Below are 14,180 nucleotides of genomic sequence, written 5' to 3'. Positions count from 1 at the left end.
AAAGGATATGTAATTTTGTTTTCATGTAAATAAGTCATGAATGATTACTCATATTTTTGTAATTTTATGAGATATTTCATGCTAGTTGCCAAATGATGGTTTCCACATATGTTAGGTGACTCACATGGGCTGCTAAGAGCTGATCATTGGAGTGTATATACCAATAGTACATACATCTAAAAGCTGTGTATTGTACGAGTACGAATACGGGTGCATACGAGTAGAATTGTTGATGAAACTGAACGAGGATGTAATTGTAAGCATTTTTGTTAAGTAGAAGTATTTTGATAAGTGTATTGAAGTCTTTCAAAAGTGTATAAATACATATTAAAACACTACATGTATATACATTTTAACTGAGTCGTTAAGTCATCGTTAGTCGTTACATGTAAGTGTTGTTTTGAAACCCTTAGGTTAACGATCTTGTTAAATGTTGTTAACCCAATGTTTATAATATCAAATGAGATTTTAAAGTATTATATTATCATGATATTATCATGTATTAATATCTCTTAATATGATATATATACATTAAATGTCTTTACAACGATAATCGTTACATATATGTCTCGTTTAAAAATCATTAAGTTAGTAGTCTTGTTTTTACATATGTAGTTCATTGTTAATATACTTAATGATATGTTTACTTATCATAGTATCATGTTAACTATATATATATCCATATATATGTTATCATATAGTTTTTACAAGTTTTAACGTTCGTGAATCACCGGTCAACTTGGGTGGTCAATTGTCTATATGAAACATATTTCAATTAATCAAGTCTTAACAAGTTTGATTGCTTAACATGTTGGAAACATTTAATCATGTAAATATCAATCTCAATTAATATATATAAACATGGAAAAGTTCGGGTCACTATAGTACCTACCCGTTAAATAAATTTCGTCCCGAAATTTTAAGCTGTTGAAGGTGTTGACGAATCTTCTGGAAATAGATGCGGGTATTTCTTCTTCATCTGATCTTCATGCTCCCAGGTGAACTCGGGTCCTCTACGAGCATTCCATCGAACCTTAACAATTGGTATCTTGTTTTACTTAAGTCTTTTAACCTCACGATCCATTATTTCGACGGGTTCTTCGATGAATTGAAGTTTTTCGTTGATTTGGATTTCATCTAACGGGAATAGTGAGATCTTCTTTAGCAAAACATTTCTTCAAATTTGAGACGTGGAAAGTGTTATGTACAGCCGCGAGTTGTTGAGGTAACTCAAGTCGGTAAGCTACTGGTCCGACACGATCAATAATCTTGAATGGTCCAATATACCTTGGATTTAATTTCCCTCGTTTACCAAATCGAACAACGCCTTTCCAAGGTGCAACTTTAAGCATGACCATCTCTCCAATTTCAAATTTTATATCTTTTATTTTAATGTCAGCGTAGCTCTTTTGTCGACTTTGGGCGGTTTTCAACCGTTGTTGAATTTGGATGATCTTCTCGGTAGTTTCTTGTATAATCTCCGGACCCGTAATCTGTCTATCCCCCACTTCACTCCAACAAATCGGAGACCTGAACTTTCTACCATAAAGTGCTTCAAACGGCGCCATCTCAATGCTTGAATGGTAGCTGTTGTTGTAGGAAAATTATGCAAACGGTAGATGTCGATCCCAACTGTTTCCAAAATCAATAACATATGCTCGTAGCATGTCTTCAAGCGTTTGTATCGTCCTTTCGCTCTGCCCATCAGTTTGTGGATGATAGGCAGTACTCATGTCTAGACAAGTTCCTAATGCTTGCTGTAATGTCTGCCAGAATCTTGAAATAAATCTGCCATCCCTATCAGAGATAATAGAGATTGTTATTCCATGTCTGGAGACGACTTCCTTCAAATACAGTCGTGCTAACTTCTCCATCTTGTCATCTTCTCTTATTGGCAAGAAGTGTGCTGATTTGGTGAGACGATCAACTATTACCCAAATAGTATCAAAACCACTTGCAGTCCTTGGCAATTTAGTGATGAAATCCATGGTAATGTTTTCCCATTTCCATTCCAGGATTTCAGGTTGTTGAAGTAGACCTGATGGTTTCTGTTGCTCAGCTTTGACCTTAGAACACGTCAAACATTCTCCTACGTATTTAGCAACATCGAATTTCATACCCGGCCACCAAAAATGTTTCTTGAGATCCTTGTACATCTTCCCCGTTCCAGGATGTATTGAGTATCTGGTTTTATGAGCTTCTCTAAGTACCATTTCTCTCATATCTCCAAATTTTGGTACCCAAATCCTTTCAGCCCTATACCGGGTTCCGTCTTCCCGAATATTAAGATGCTTCTCCGATCCTTTGGGTATTTCATCCTTTAAATTTCCCTCTTTTTAAACTCCTTGTTGCGCCTCCTTTATTTAAGTAGTAAGGTTATTATGAATCATTATATTCATAGATTTTACTCGAATGGGTTCTCTGTCCTTCCTGCTCAAGGCATCGGCTACCACATTTGCCTTCCCCGGGTGGTAACAAATCTCAAAGTCGTAATCATTCAATAATTCAATCCACCTACGCTGCCTCATATTCAGTTGTTTCTGATTAAATATGTGTTGAAGACTTTTGTGGTCGGTATATATAATACTTTTGACCCCATATAAGTAGTGCCTCCAAGTCTTTAATACAAAAATAACCGCGCCTAATTCCAAATCATGCATCGTATAATTTTGTTCGTGAATCTTCAATTGTCTAGACGCATAAGCAATCATCTTCATTCGTTGCATTAATACACAACCGAGACCATGCTTTGATGCGTCACAATAAATCACAAAATTATCATTCCCTTCAGGCAATGACAATATAGGTGCCATAGTTAGCTTTTTCTTCAATAACTGAAACGCTTTCTCTTATTCATCATTCCATTCAAATTTCTTCCCTTTATGCGTTAATGCAGTCAAGGGTTTTGCTATTCTGGAAAAGTCTTGGATGAACCTTCTGTAGTAACCAGCTAGTCCTAAAAACTGGCGTATGTGTTTCGGAGTTTTCGGGGTTTCTCACTTTTCAACAGTTTCTATCTTTGCCGGATCCACCTTAATACCTTCTTTGTTCACTATGTGACCGAGGAATTGAACTTCTTCCAACCAAAATGCACACTTTGAAAACTTAGCGTACAATTCTTCCTTCCTCGATACTTCTAACACCTTTCTCAAATGTTCACCGTGTTCTTGGTCATTCTTTGAGTAAATAAGTATGTCATCAATGAAAACAATGACAAACTTGTCAAGATATGGTCCACACACTCGGTTCATAAGATCCATGAACACAGCTGGTGCATTAGTTAAACCAAACGGCATGACCATAAACTCGTAATGACCGTAACGTGTTCTGAAAGCAGTCTTTGGAATATCATCTTCTTTCACCCGCATTTGATGATACCCGGAACGTAAGTCAATCTTTGAATAAACAGACGAGCCTTGTAGTTGATCAAATAAGTCGTCGATTCTCGGTAGTGGGTAGCGGTTCTTGATGGTAAGTTTGTTTAACTCTCGGTAGTCGATACACAACCTGAATGTACCATCTTTCTTCTTGACAAACAAAACAGGAGCTCCCCACGGTGATGTGCTTGGTCGAATGAAACCACGCTCTAAAAGTTCTTGTAATTGGCTTTGCAGTTCTTTCATCTCGCTGGGTGTGAGTCTGTAAGGAGCACGAGCTATTGGTGCAGCTCCTGGTACAAGATCTATTTGAAATTCAACGGATCGATGTGGGGGTATATATATATATATATATATATATATATACACCCGGTAATTCTTTCGGAAATACATCGGGAAATTCTTTTGCAATGGGAACATCATTGATGCTCTTTTCTTCAGTTTGTACTTTCTCGACGTGTGCTAGAACAGCATAGCAACCTTTTCTTATTAGTTTTTGTGCCTTCAAATTACTAATAAGATGTAGCTTCGTGTTGCCCTTTTCTCCGTACACCATTAAGGGTTTTCCTTTTTCTCGTATAATGCGAATTGCATTTTTGTAACAAACGATCTCTGCTTTCACTTCTTTCAACCAGTCCATACCGATTATCACATCAAAACTCCCTAACTCTACTGGTATCAAATCAATCTTAAATGTTTCGCTAACCAGTTTAATTTCTCGATTCCGACATATATTATCTGCTGAAATTAATTTACCATTTTCTAATTCGAGTAAAAATTTACTATCCAAAGGCGTCAATGGACAACTTAATTTAGCACAAAAATCTCTACTCATATAGCTTCTATCCGCACCCGAATCAAATAAAACGTAAGCAGATTTATTGTTAATAAGAAACGTACCCGTAACAGGCTCCAGGTCTTCCTATGCCTCTGCCGCATTAATATTGAAAACTCTTCCGCGGCCTAGTCCATTCGTGTTCTCCTGGTTCGGGCAATTTCTAATAATGTGGCCCGGTTTTCCACATTTATAACAAACTACATTGGCATAACTTACTCCGACACTACTTGCTCCGCCATTACTCGTTTCGACACCATTTATTCCTTTCGTTCTATTAACCCCTGGTCCGTAGACCTCACACTTCGCCGCGCTATGACCATTTCTTTTACACTTGTTGCAAAATTTGGTGCAGAACCCCGAGTGATACTTCTCACACCTTTGGCATAGCTGCTTCTGATTGTTGTTGTTGTTACGGTTATTATTGTTGTTGGGATGATTGTTGTAGTTGTTGTTGTTGTTGTTGTTGTTGTTGGGCCGTTTGTTGTAGTTGCGATTGATGTTGTGATTGTTGGGATAATTGTTGCGATTATTGTTGTAATTGCTGTTGTTGTTGTATTGGTGATTCTTATCACCGTTTTCCTCCCACTTTCTTTTGACTTGCTTCACATTGGCCTCTTCAGCAGTCTGTTCTTTAATTCTTTCTTCAATCTGGTTCACTAGTTTATGAGCCATTCTACATGCCTGTTGTATGGAGGCGGGCTCGTGTGAACTTATATCTTCTTGGATTCTTTCCGGTAATCCTTTCACAAACGCGTCGATCTTCTCTTCCTCATCTTCGAATGCTCCCGGACACAATAGGCACAATTCTGTGAATCGTCTTTCGTACGTGGTAATATCAAATCCTTGGGTTCGTAACCCTCTAAGTTCTGTCTTGAGCTTATTGACCTCGGTTCTGGGACGGTACTTCTCGTTCATCAAGTGCTTGAATGCTGACCACGGTAGAGCGTACGCATCGTCTTGTCCCACTTGCTCTAGATAGGTATTCCACCATGTTAACGCAGAACCTGTGAAGGTATGCGTAGCGTACTTCACTTTGTCCTCTTCAGTACACTTACTTATGGCAAACACCGATTCGACCTTCTCGGTCCACCGTTTCAATCCGATTGGTCCTTCGGTTCCATCAAATTCCAAAGGTTTGCAGGCAGTGAATTCTTTGTAGGTGCATCCTACACGATTTCCTGTACTGCTAGATCCAAGGTTATTGTTGGTATGTAGCGCAGCCTGTACTGCGGCTATGTTTGAAGCTAGAAAAGTACGGAATTCCTCTTCATTCATATTCACGGTGTGTCGAGTAGTCGGTGCCATTTCCTTCAAAATAGTCAAATGGAACAAGTTAATCATACAGAATATTAAGAGTAGTTAATAGTATTTCGTAGCATAATATGAACTCATTTATAAAAGCTTTTTCTTCATATTAGCGTTTTATAAGTTTAAATTCGGGTAGTACCTACCCGTTAAGTTCATACTTATTAGCTAATATACAATTCAACTACTACAATTCTATATGAAAAACTGATTATAATAATATTTCGCGTTCAAACTTTTACACAATATTTTACAAACTTACAATACCGCTTATTTTACATATAGCATGAAATATAGCACACAATAAATTTGATACAAGATGGTTGTGAAGATAATTCTAGCTAGTACACAAGTCGTTCAGCAAAGGCAATAATGACACGTAATTCATACGTCCAGAAACAAGTCATGCATTCTGGTTTTACGAGTATTACTTCCCATCCTTGGTCTTGTGGAACATAACTGTTATGGCCGTTGATAAGACAGCGTGTTGTAACGTCGTCAAAGGGACGAGGGTTACGTAATGTCCAACAGTCCCGTAACAATCTAAAAACCTCATTTCTTACCCCAATTACCGACTCCGTCACTTGTGGGAACGTTTTGTTTAATAGTTGTAGCCCGATGTTCTTGTTCACACTTTGGTGAGAAGCGAACATTACTAATCCGTAAGCATAACATACTTCTTTATGTTGCATGTTAGCCGCTTTTTCTAAATCACGAAGTCCAATATTAAGATATATTGAGTCAAAATAATTTCTTAACCCATTGCGTAAAATAGCATTTGGGTTCCCCGCAATATATGCGTCAAAGTAAACACATCGTAACTTATGGATTTCCCAATGTGATATCCCCCATCTTTCGAACGAAAGCCTTTTATAAACCAAGGCATTCTTGGAACGTTCTTTGAATGTCTTACAAACTGATCTAGCCTTAAATAGTTGTGCCGAAGAATTCTGACCGACTCTAGACAAGATTTCATCAATCATGTCTCCGGGTAGGTCTCTTAAAATATTGGGTTGTCTATCCATTTTGTGTTTTTATACTGTAAAATAGACAAGAGTTAGATTCATAAAAAAAAATACTTATTAATACAAGCAATTTTTACATATATCATAAAGCATAAGCACACTATATTACATATATTACACCACACGAATACAACTATCTTATTCCGACTCGCTTGTTTCTTCTTCTTTGGTTTTGGTTCGTTTTGCCAAGTTTCTAGGGATATATGATGTTCCCCTTATACGAGCCGTCGTTTTCCACATTGGTTTAGAAAAACCTAGTGGTTTAGAGGTTCCCGGGTCATTGTTACAACTTAAGGACTTCGGGGGTTGACGATACATATAAAGTTCATCGGGGTTGGAATTAGATTTCTCTATTTTTATGCCCTTTCCCTTATTATTTTCTTTTGCCTTTTTAAATTCAGCTGGGGTAATTTCTATAACATCATCAAAATTCTCGTCGGAATCCGATTCATCGGAGAATTGGTAATCCTCCCAATATTTTGCTACCTTGGCGAAAACACCATTGACCATAATTAACCTTGGTCGGTTGGTTGAGGATTTTCTTTTACTTAACCGTTTTATTATTTCCCCCACCGGTTCTATTTCTTCATCCGGTTCCAATTCTTCTTCCGGTTCCGATTCTTCTTCCGGTTTCGACTCTTCTTCCGGTTCCTCTTCGGGAACTTGTGAATCAGTCCACGAATCATTCCAATTTACATTTGACTCTTCATTATTATTAGGTGAGTCAATGGGACTTGTTCTAGAGGTAGACATCTATCACATAATATCAAACGCGTTAAGAGATTAATATATCACATAATATTCACATGTTAAAAATATATAGTTTCCAACAAAATTTGTTAAGCAATCATTTTTCACGTAAACACGGTCGAAGTCCAGACTCACTAATGCATCCTAACAAACTCGATAAGACACACTAATGCAAAATTCTGGTTCTCTAAGACCAACGCTCGGATACCAACTGAAATGTCCCGTTCTTATTGATTAAAAATGTTCCATATTAATTGATTTCGTTGCGAGGTTTTGACCTCTATATGAGACGTTTTTCAAAGACTGCATTCATTTTAAAACAAACCATAACCTTTATTTCATCAATAAAGGTTTAAAAAGCTTTACGTAGATTATCAAATAATGATAATCTAAAATATCCTGTTTACACACGACCATTACATAATGGTTTACAATACAAATATGTTACAACAAAATAAGTTTCTTGAATGCAGTTTTTAAACAATATCATACAAGCATGGACTCCAAATCTCGTCCTTATTTAAGTATGCGACAGCAGAAGCTCTTAATAATCACCTGAGAATAAACATGCTTAAAACGTCAACAAAAATGTTGGTGAGTTATAGGTTTAACCTATATATATCAAATCATAATAATAGACCACAAGATTTCATATTTCAATACACATCCCATACATAGAGATAAAAATCATTCATATGGTGAACACCTGGTAACCGACATTAACAAGATTCATATATAAGAATATCCTCATCATTCCGGGACACCCTTCGGATATGATATAAATTTCGAAGTACTAAAGCATCTGGTACTTTGGATGGAGTTTGTTAGGCCCAAAGATCTATCTTTAGGATTCGCGTCAATTAGGGTGTCTGTTCCCTAATTCTTAGATTACCAGACTTAATAAAAAGGGGCATATTCGATTTCGATAATTCAACCATAGAATGTAGTTTCACGTACTTGTGTCTATTTTGTAAATCATTTATAAAACCTGCATGTATTCTCGTCCCAAAAATATTAGATTTTAAAAGTGGGACTATAACTCACTTTCACAGATTTTTACTTCGTCGGGAAGTAAGACTTGGCCACTGGTTGATTCACGAACCTATAACAATATATCAAAGTATGTTCAAAATATATTTACAACACTTTTAATATATTTTGATGTTTTAAGTTTATTAAGTCAGCTGTCCTCGTTAGTAACCTACAACTAGTTGTCCACAGTTAGATGTACAGAAATAAATCGATAAATATTATCTTGAATCAATCCACGACCCAGTGTATACGTATCTCAGTATTGATCACAACTCAAACTATATATATTTTGGAATCAACCTCAACCCTGTATAGCTAAATCCAACATTCACATATAGAGTGTCTATGGTTGTTCCGAAATATATATAGATGTGTCGACATGATAAGTCGAAACATTGTATACGTGTCTATGGTATCTCAAGATTACATAATATACAATACAAGTTGATTAAGTTATGGTTGGAATAGATTTGTTACCAATTTTCACGTAGCTAAAATGAGAAAAATTATTCAATCTTGTTTTACCCATAACTTCTTCATTTTAAATCCGTTTTGAGTGAATCAAATTGCTATGGTTTCATATTGAACTCTATTTTATGAATCTAAACAGAAAAAGTATAGGTTTATAGTCGGAAAAATAAGTTACAAGTCATTTTTGTAAAGGTAGTCATTTCAGTCGAAAGAACGACGTCTAGATGACCATTTTAGAAAACATACTTTCACTTTGAGTTTAACCATAATTTTTGGATATAGTTTCATGTCCATAATAAAAATCATTTTCTCAGAATAACAACTTTTAAATCAAAGTTTATCATAGTTTTTAATTAACTAACCCAAAACAGCCCGCGGTGTTACTACGACGGCGTAAATCCGGTTTTACGGTGTTTTTTGTGTTTCCAGGTTTTAAATCATTAATTTAGCATATCATATAGATATAGAACATGTGTTTAGTTGATTTTAAAAGTCAATTTAGAAGGATTAACTTTTGTTTGCGAACAAGTTTAGAATTAACTAAACTATGTTCTAGTGATTACAAGTTTAAACCTTCGAATAAGATAGCTTTATATGTATGAATCGAATGATGTTATGAACATCATTACTACCTTAAGTTCCTTGGATAAACCTACTGGAAAAGAGAAAAATGGATCTAGCTTCAACGGATCCTTGGATGGCTCGAAGTTCTTGAAGCAGAATCATGACACGAAAACAAGTTCAAGTAAGATCATCACTTGAAATAAGATTGTTATAGTTATAGAAATTGAACCAAAGTTTGAATATGATTATTACCTTGTATTAGAATGATAACCTACTGTAATAAACAAAGATTTCTTGAGGTTGGATGATCACCTTACAAGATTGGAAGTGAGCTAGCAAACTTGAAAGTATTCTTGATTTTATGTAACTAGAACTTGTAGAATATATGAAGAACACTTAGAACTTGAAGATAGAACTTGAGAGAGATCAATTAGATGAAGAAAATTGAATAATGAAAGTGTTTGTAGGTGTTTTTGGTCGTTGGTGTATGGATTAGATATAAAGGATATGTAATTTTGTTTTCATGTAAATAAGTCATGAATGATTACTCATATTTTTGTAATTTTATGAGATATTTCATGCTAGTTGCCAAATGATGGTTCCCATATGTGTTAGGTGACTCATATGGGCTGCTAAGAGCTGATCATTGGAGTGTATATACCAATAGTACATACATCTAAAAGCTGTGTATTGTACGAGTACGAATACGGGTGCATACGAGTAGAATTGTTGATGAAACTGAACGAGGATGTAATTGTAAGCATTTTTGTTAAGTAGAAGTATTTTGATAAGTGTATTGAAGTCTTTCAAAAGTGTATAAATACATATTAAAATACTACATGTATATACATTTTAACTGAGTCGTTAAGTCATCGTTAGTCGTTACATGTAAGTGTTGTTTTGAAACCTTTAGGTTAACGATCTTGTTAAATGTTGTTAACCCAATGTTTATAATATCAAATGAGATTTTAAATTATTATATTATCATGATATTATCATGTATGAATATCTCTTAATATGATATATATACATTAAATGTCTTTACAACGATAATCGTTACATATATGTCTCGTTTAAAAATCATTAAGTTAGTAGTCTTGTTTTTACATATGTAGTTCATTGTTAATATACTTAATGATATGTTTACTTATCATAGTATCATGTTAACTATATATATATCCATATATATGTTATCATATAGTTTTTACAAGTTTTAACGTTCGTGAATCACCGGTCAACTTGGGTGGTCAATTGTCTATATGAAACATATTTCAATTAATCAAGTCTTAACAAGTTTGATTGCTTAACATGTTGGAAACATTTAATCATGTAAATATCAATCTCAATTAATATATATAAACATGGAAATGTTCGGGTCACTACAGAACACCTGGTAACCGACATTAACAAGATGCATATAAGAATATCCCCATCATTCCGGGACATCCATCGGACATGATATAAAAACTCGAAGTACTAAAGCATCTGATACAACGGATAGGGTTTGTTGGGCCCAATAGATCTATCTTTAGGATTCGCGTCAATTAGTAGACTGGTTTACTAGTTCTTAGGTTACCAAGTAAAAGGGGCATATTCGGCTTCGATCGTTCAACCATAGAAAGTAGTTTCATGTACTTGTGTCTATTTTGTAAAACATTTATAAAGCTGCATGTATTCTCATCCCAGAAATATTAGATTTTAAAAGTGGGACTATAACTCACTTTCACAGATTTTTACTTCATCGGGAAGTAAGACTTGGCCACTGGTCGATTCACGAACCTATAACAAATATGTACATATATATCAAAGTATGTTCAAAATATATTTACAAAATTTCTAATACGTTTTAATGTTTTAAGTTTATTAAGTCAACTGTCCTGGTTAGTAACCTACAACTAGTTATCCATAGTTAGATATACAGAAATAAATTGATATATATTATCTTGACCCAATTCACGACCCAGTGTATACACATCTCAGGCTAGATCACAACTCAAAGTATATATATTTTTGGAATTAACCTCAACCCTGTATAGCTAACTCCAACATTACTGCATATAGAGTGTCTATGGTTGTTCCAAATAATATATATAGATGGGTCGATATGATATGTCAAAACCTTTGCATACTTGTCTATAGTATCCCAAGATTACATAATATATTAGAATATATGTATTATACAATATAAGTTAGCTAGGATATGATTAATATAGATTTGTTACCAATTTTCACGTAGCTACAACAAGTAAAAATATCCAATCTTGTTTTACCCATAACTTCTTCGTTTTAAATCCGTTTTGAGTGAATCCAATTGCTATGGTTTCATATTGAACTTAAGTTTATGAATCTATACAGAAAAAGTATAAGTTTATAATAAAAAATATAGGTTAGAAGTCATTTTTGTAAAGGTAGTCATTTCAGTTGAAAGAACGACGTCTAGATGACCATTTTGGAAAACATACTTCCACTTTGAGTTTAATCATGATTTTTGGATATAGTTTCATGTTCATAAGAAAAATCATTTTCCCAGAAGAAGAACTTTTAAATCAAAGTTTATCATAGTTTTTAATTAACTAACCCAAAACAGCCCGTGGTGTTACTACGACGGCGTATATCCAGTTTTACGGTGTTTTTCGTGTTTTCAAGTTTTAAATCATTAAGTTATCATATCATATAGATATAGAATATGTGTCTAGTTGATTTTTAAATTCAAGTTAGATGGATTAACTTTTATTTGCAAACAAGTTTAGAATTAACTAAACTATGTTCTAGTGATTTCAAATTTAAACCTTCGAATAAGGTAGTTTTATATATATGAATCGAATGATGTTATGAACATTATTACTACCTCAGATTTTGTGGACAAACCTACTAGAAATGAGAAAAATAGATCTAGCTTCAAAGGATCCTTGGATAGCTTAAAAGTTCTTGAAGTAGAATCATGACACGAAAACAAGTTCAAGTAAGATTTTCACTCGAAATAAGATTGTTATAGTTATAGAAATTGAATCAAAGTTTTAATATGAGTATTACCTTATATTAGAAAGATATCTTACTGTAAATAAGAAAGATTTCTTGAGGTTGGATGATCACTTTACAAGATTGGAAGTAAGCTAGCAAACTTGGAAGTATTCTTAATTTTATGAAACTAGAACTTATAGAATTTATGAAGAACACTTAGAACTTGAAGATAGAACTTGAGAGAGATCAATTTGATGAAGAAAATTGAAGAATGAAAGTGTTTTTAGGTGTTTTTGGTCGTTGAAATATGGATTAGATATAAAGGATGTGTAATTTTTGTTTACATGTAAATAAGTCATGAATGATTACTAATATTTTTGTAATTTTATGAGATATTTCATGCTAGTTGCCAAATGATGGTTCCCACATATGTTAGGTGACTCACATGGTCTGCTAAGAGCTGATCATTAGAGTGTATATACCAATAGTACATACATCTAAAATCTGTGTATTGTACTAGTACGAATACGGGTGCATACGAGTAAAATTGTTGATGAAACTGAACGAGCATGTAATTGTAAGCATTTTTTTTAAGTAGAAGTATTTTGATAAGTGTCTTGAAGTCTTTCAAAAGTTTATGAATACATATTAAAACACTACATGTATATACATTTTAACTGAGTCGTTAAGTCATCGTTAGTCGTTACATGTAAATGTTGTTTTGAAACCTTTAGGTTAACGATCTTGTTAAATGTTGTTAACCCATTGTTTATTATATCTAATGAGATGTTAAATTATTACATTATCATGATATTATGATATATTAATATATCTTAGTATGATATATATATATACAGTTAAATGTTGTTACAACGATAATCGTTACATATATGTCTCGTTTTGAAATCATTAAGTTAGTAGTCTTGTTTTTACATATGTAGTTCATTGTTAATTCAGTTAATGACATGTTTACTTATCATTTATCATGATTAAACTTTGTTTATCAATATCTTAATATGATTCATATGTATTTAGTAAGACGTTGTTATAACGATAATCGTTATATATATCGTTTCGAGTTTCTTAACTCAATAAACTCAATTTTATGTATATACCTCATTGTTAAAATACCTAATGAGATACTTACTTATCATAATATCATGTTAACTATATATATTATCATATATATGTCATCATATAGTTTTTACAAGTTTTAACGTTCGTGAATCACCGGTCAACTTGGGTGGTCAATTGTCTATATGAAACCTATTTAAATTAATCAAGTCTTAACAAGTTTGATTGCTTAACATGTTGGAAACACTTAATCATATAAATAACAATTTCATTTAATATATATAAACATGGAAAAGTTCGGGTCACTACAACATGCTCGTAGCATGTCTTCAAGCGTTTGTATCGTCCTTTCGCTCTGCCCATCCGTTTGTGGATGATAGGAAGTACTCATGTCTAGACGAGTTCCTAATGCTTGGTGTAATGTCTGTCGGAATCTTGAAATAAATTTGCCATCCCTGTCAGAGATAATAGAGATTGGTATTCCATGTCTGGAGACGACTTCCTTCAAATACAGTCGCGCTAACTTCTCCATCTTGTCATCTTCTCTTATTGACAGGAAGTGTGCTAATTTGATGAGATGATCAACTATTACCCAAATATTATCAAAACCACTTGCAGTCCTTGGCAATTTAGTGATGAAATCCATGGTAATGTTTTCCCATTTCCATTCCGGGATTTCGGGTTGTTGAAGTAGACCTGATGGTTTCTGATACTCAGCTTTGACCTTAGAACACGTCAAACATTCCCCTACATATTTAGCAACATCGGCTTTCATACCCGGCC

Source organism: Rutidosis leptorrhynchoides, chromosome 9, assembly GCF_046630445.1.
Source record: "Rutidosis leptorrhynchoides isolate AG116_Rl617_1_P2 chromosome 9, CSIRO_AGI_Rlap_v1, whole genome shotgun sequence".
In the NCBI taxonomy this organism is placed as follows: Eukaryota; Viridiplantae; Streptophyta; class Magnoliopsida; order Asterales; family Asteraceae; genus Rutidosis; species Rutidosis leptorrhynchoides.
Note: the sequence above shows the minus strand (reverse complement) of the source record.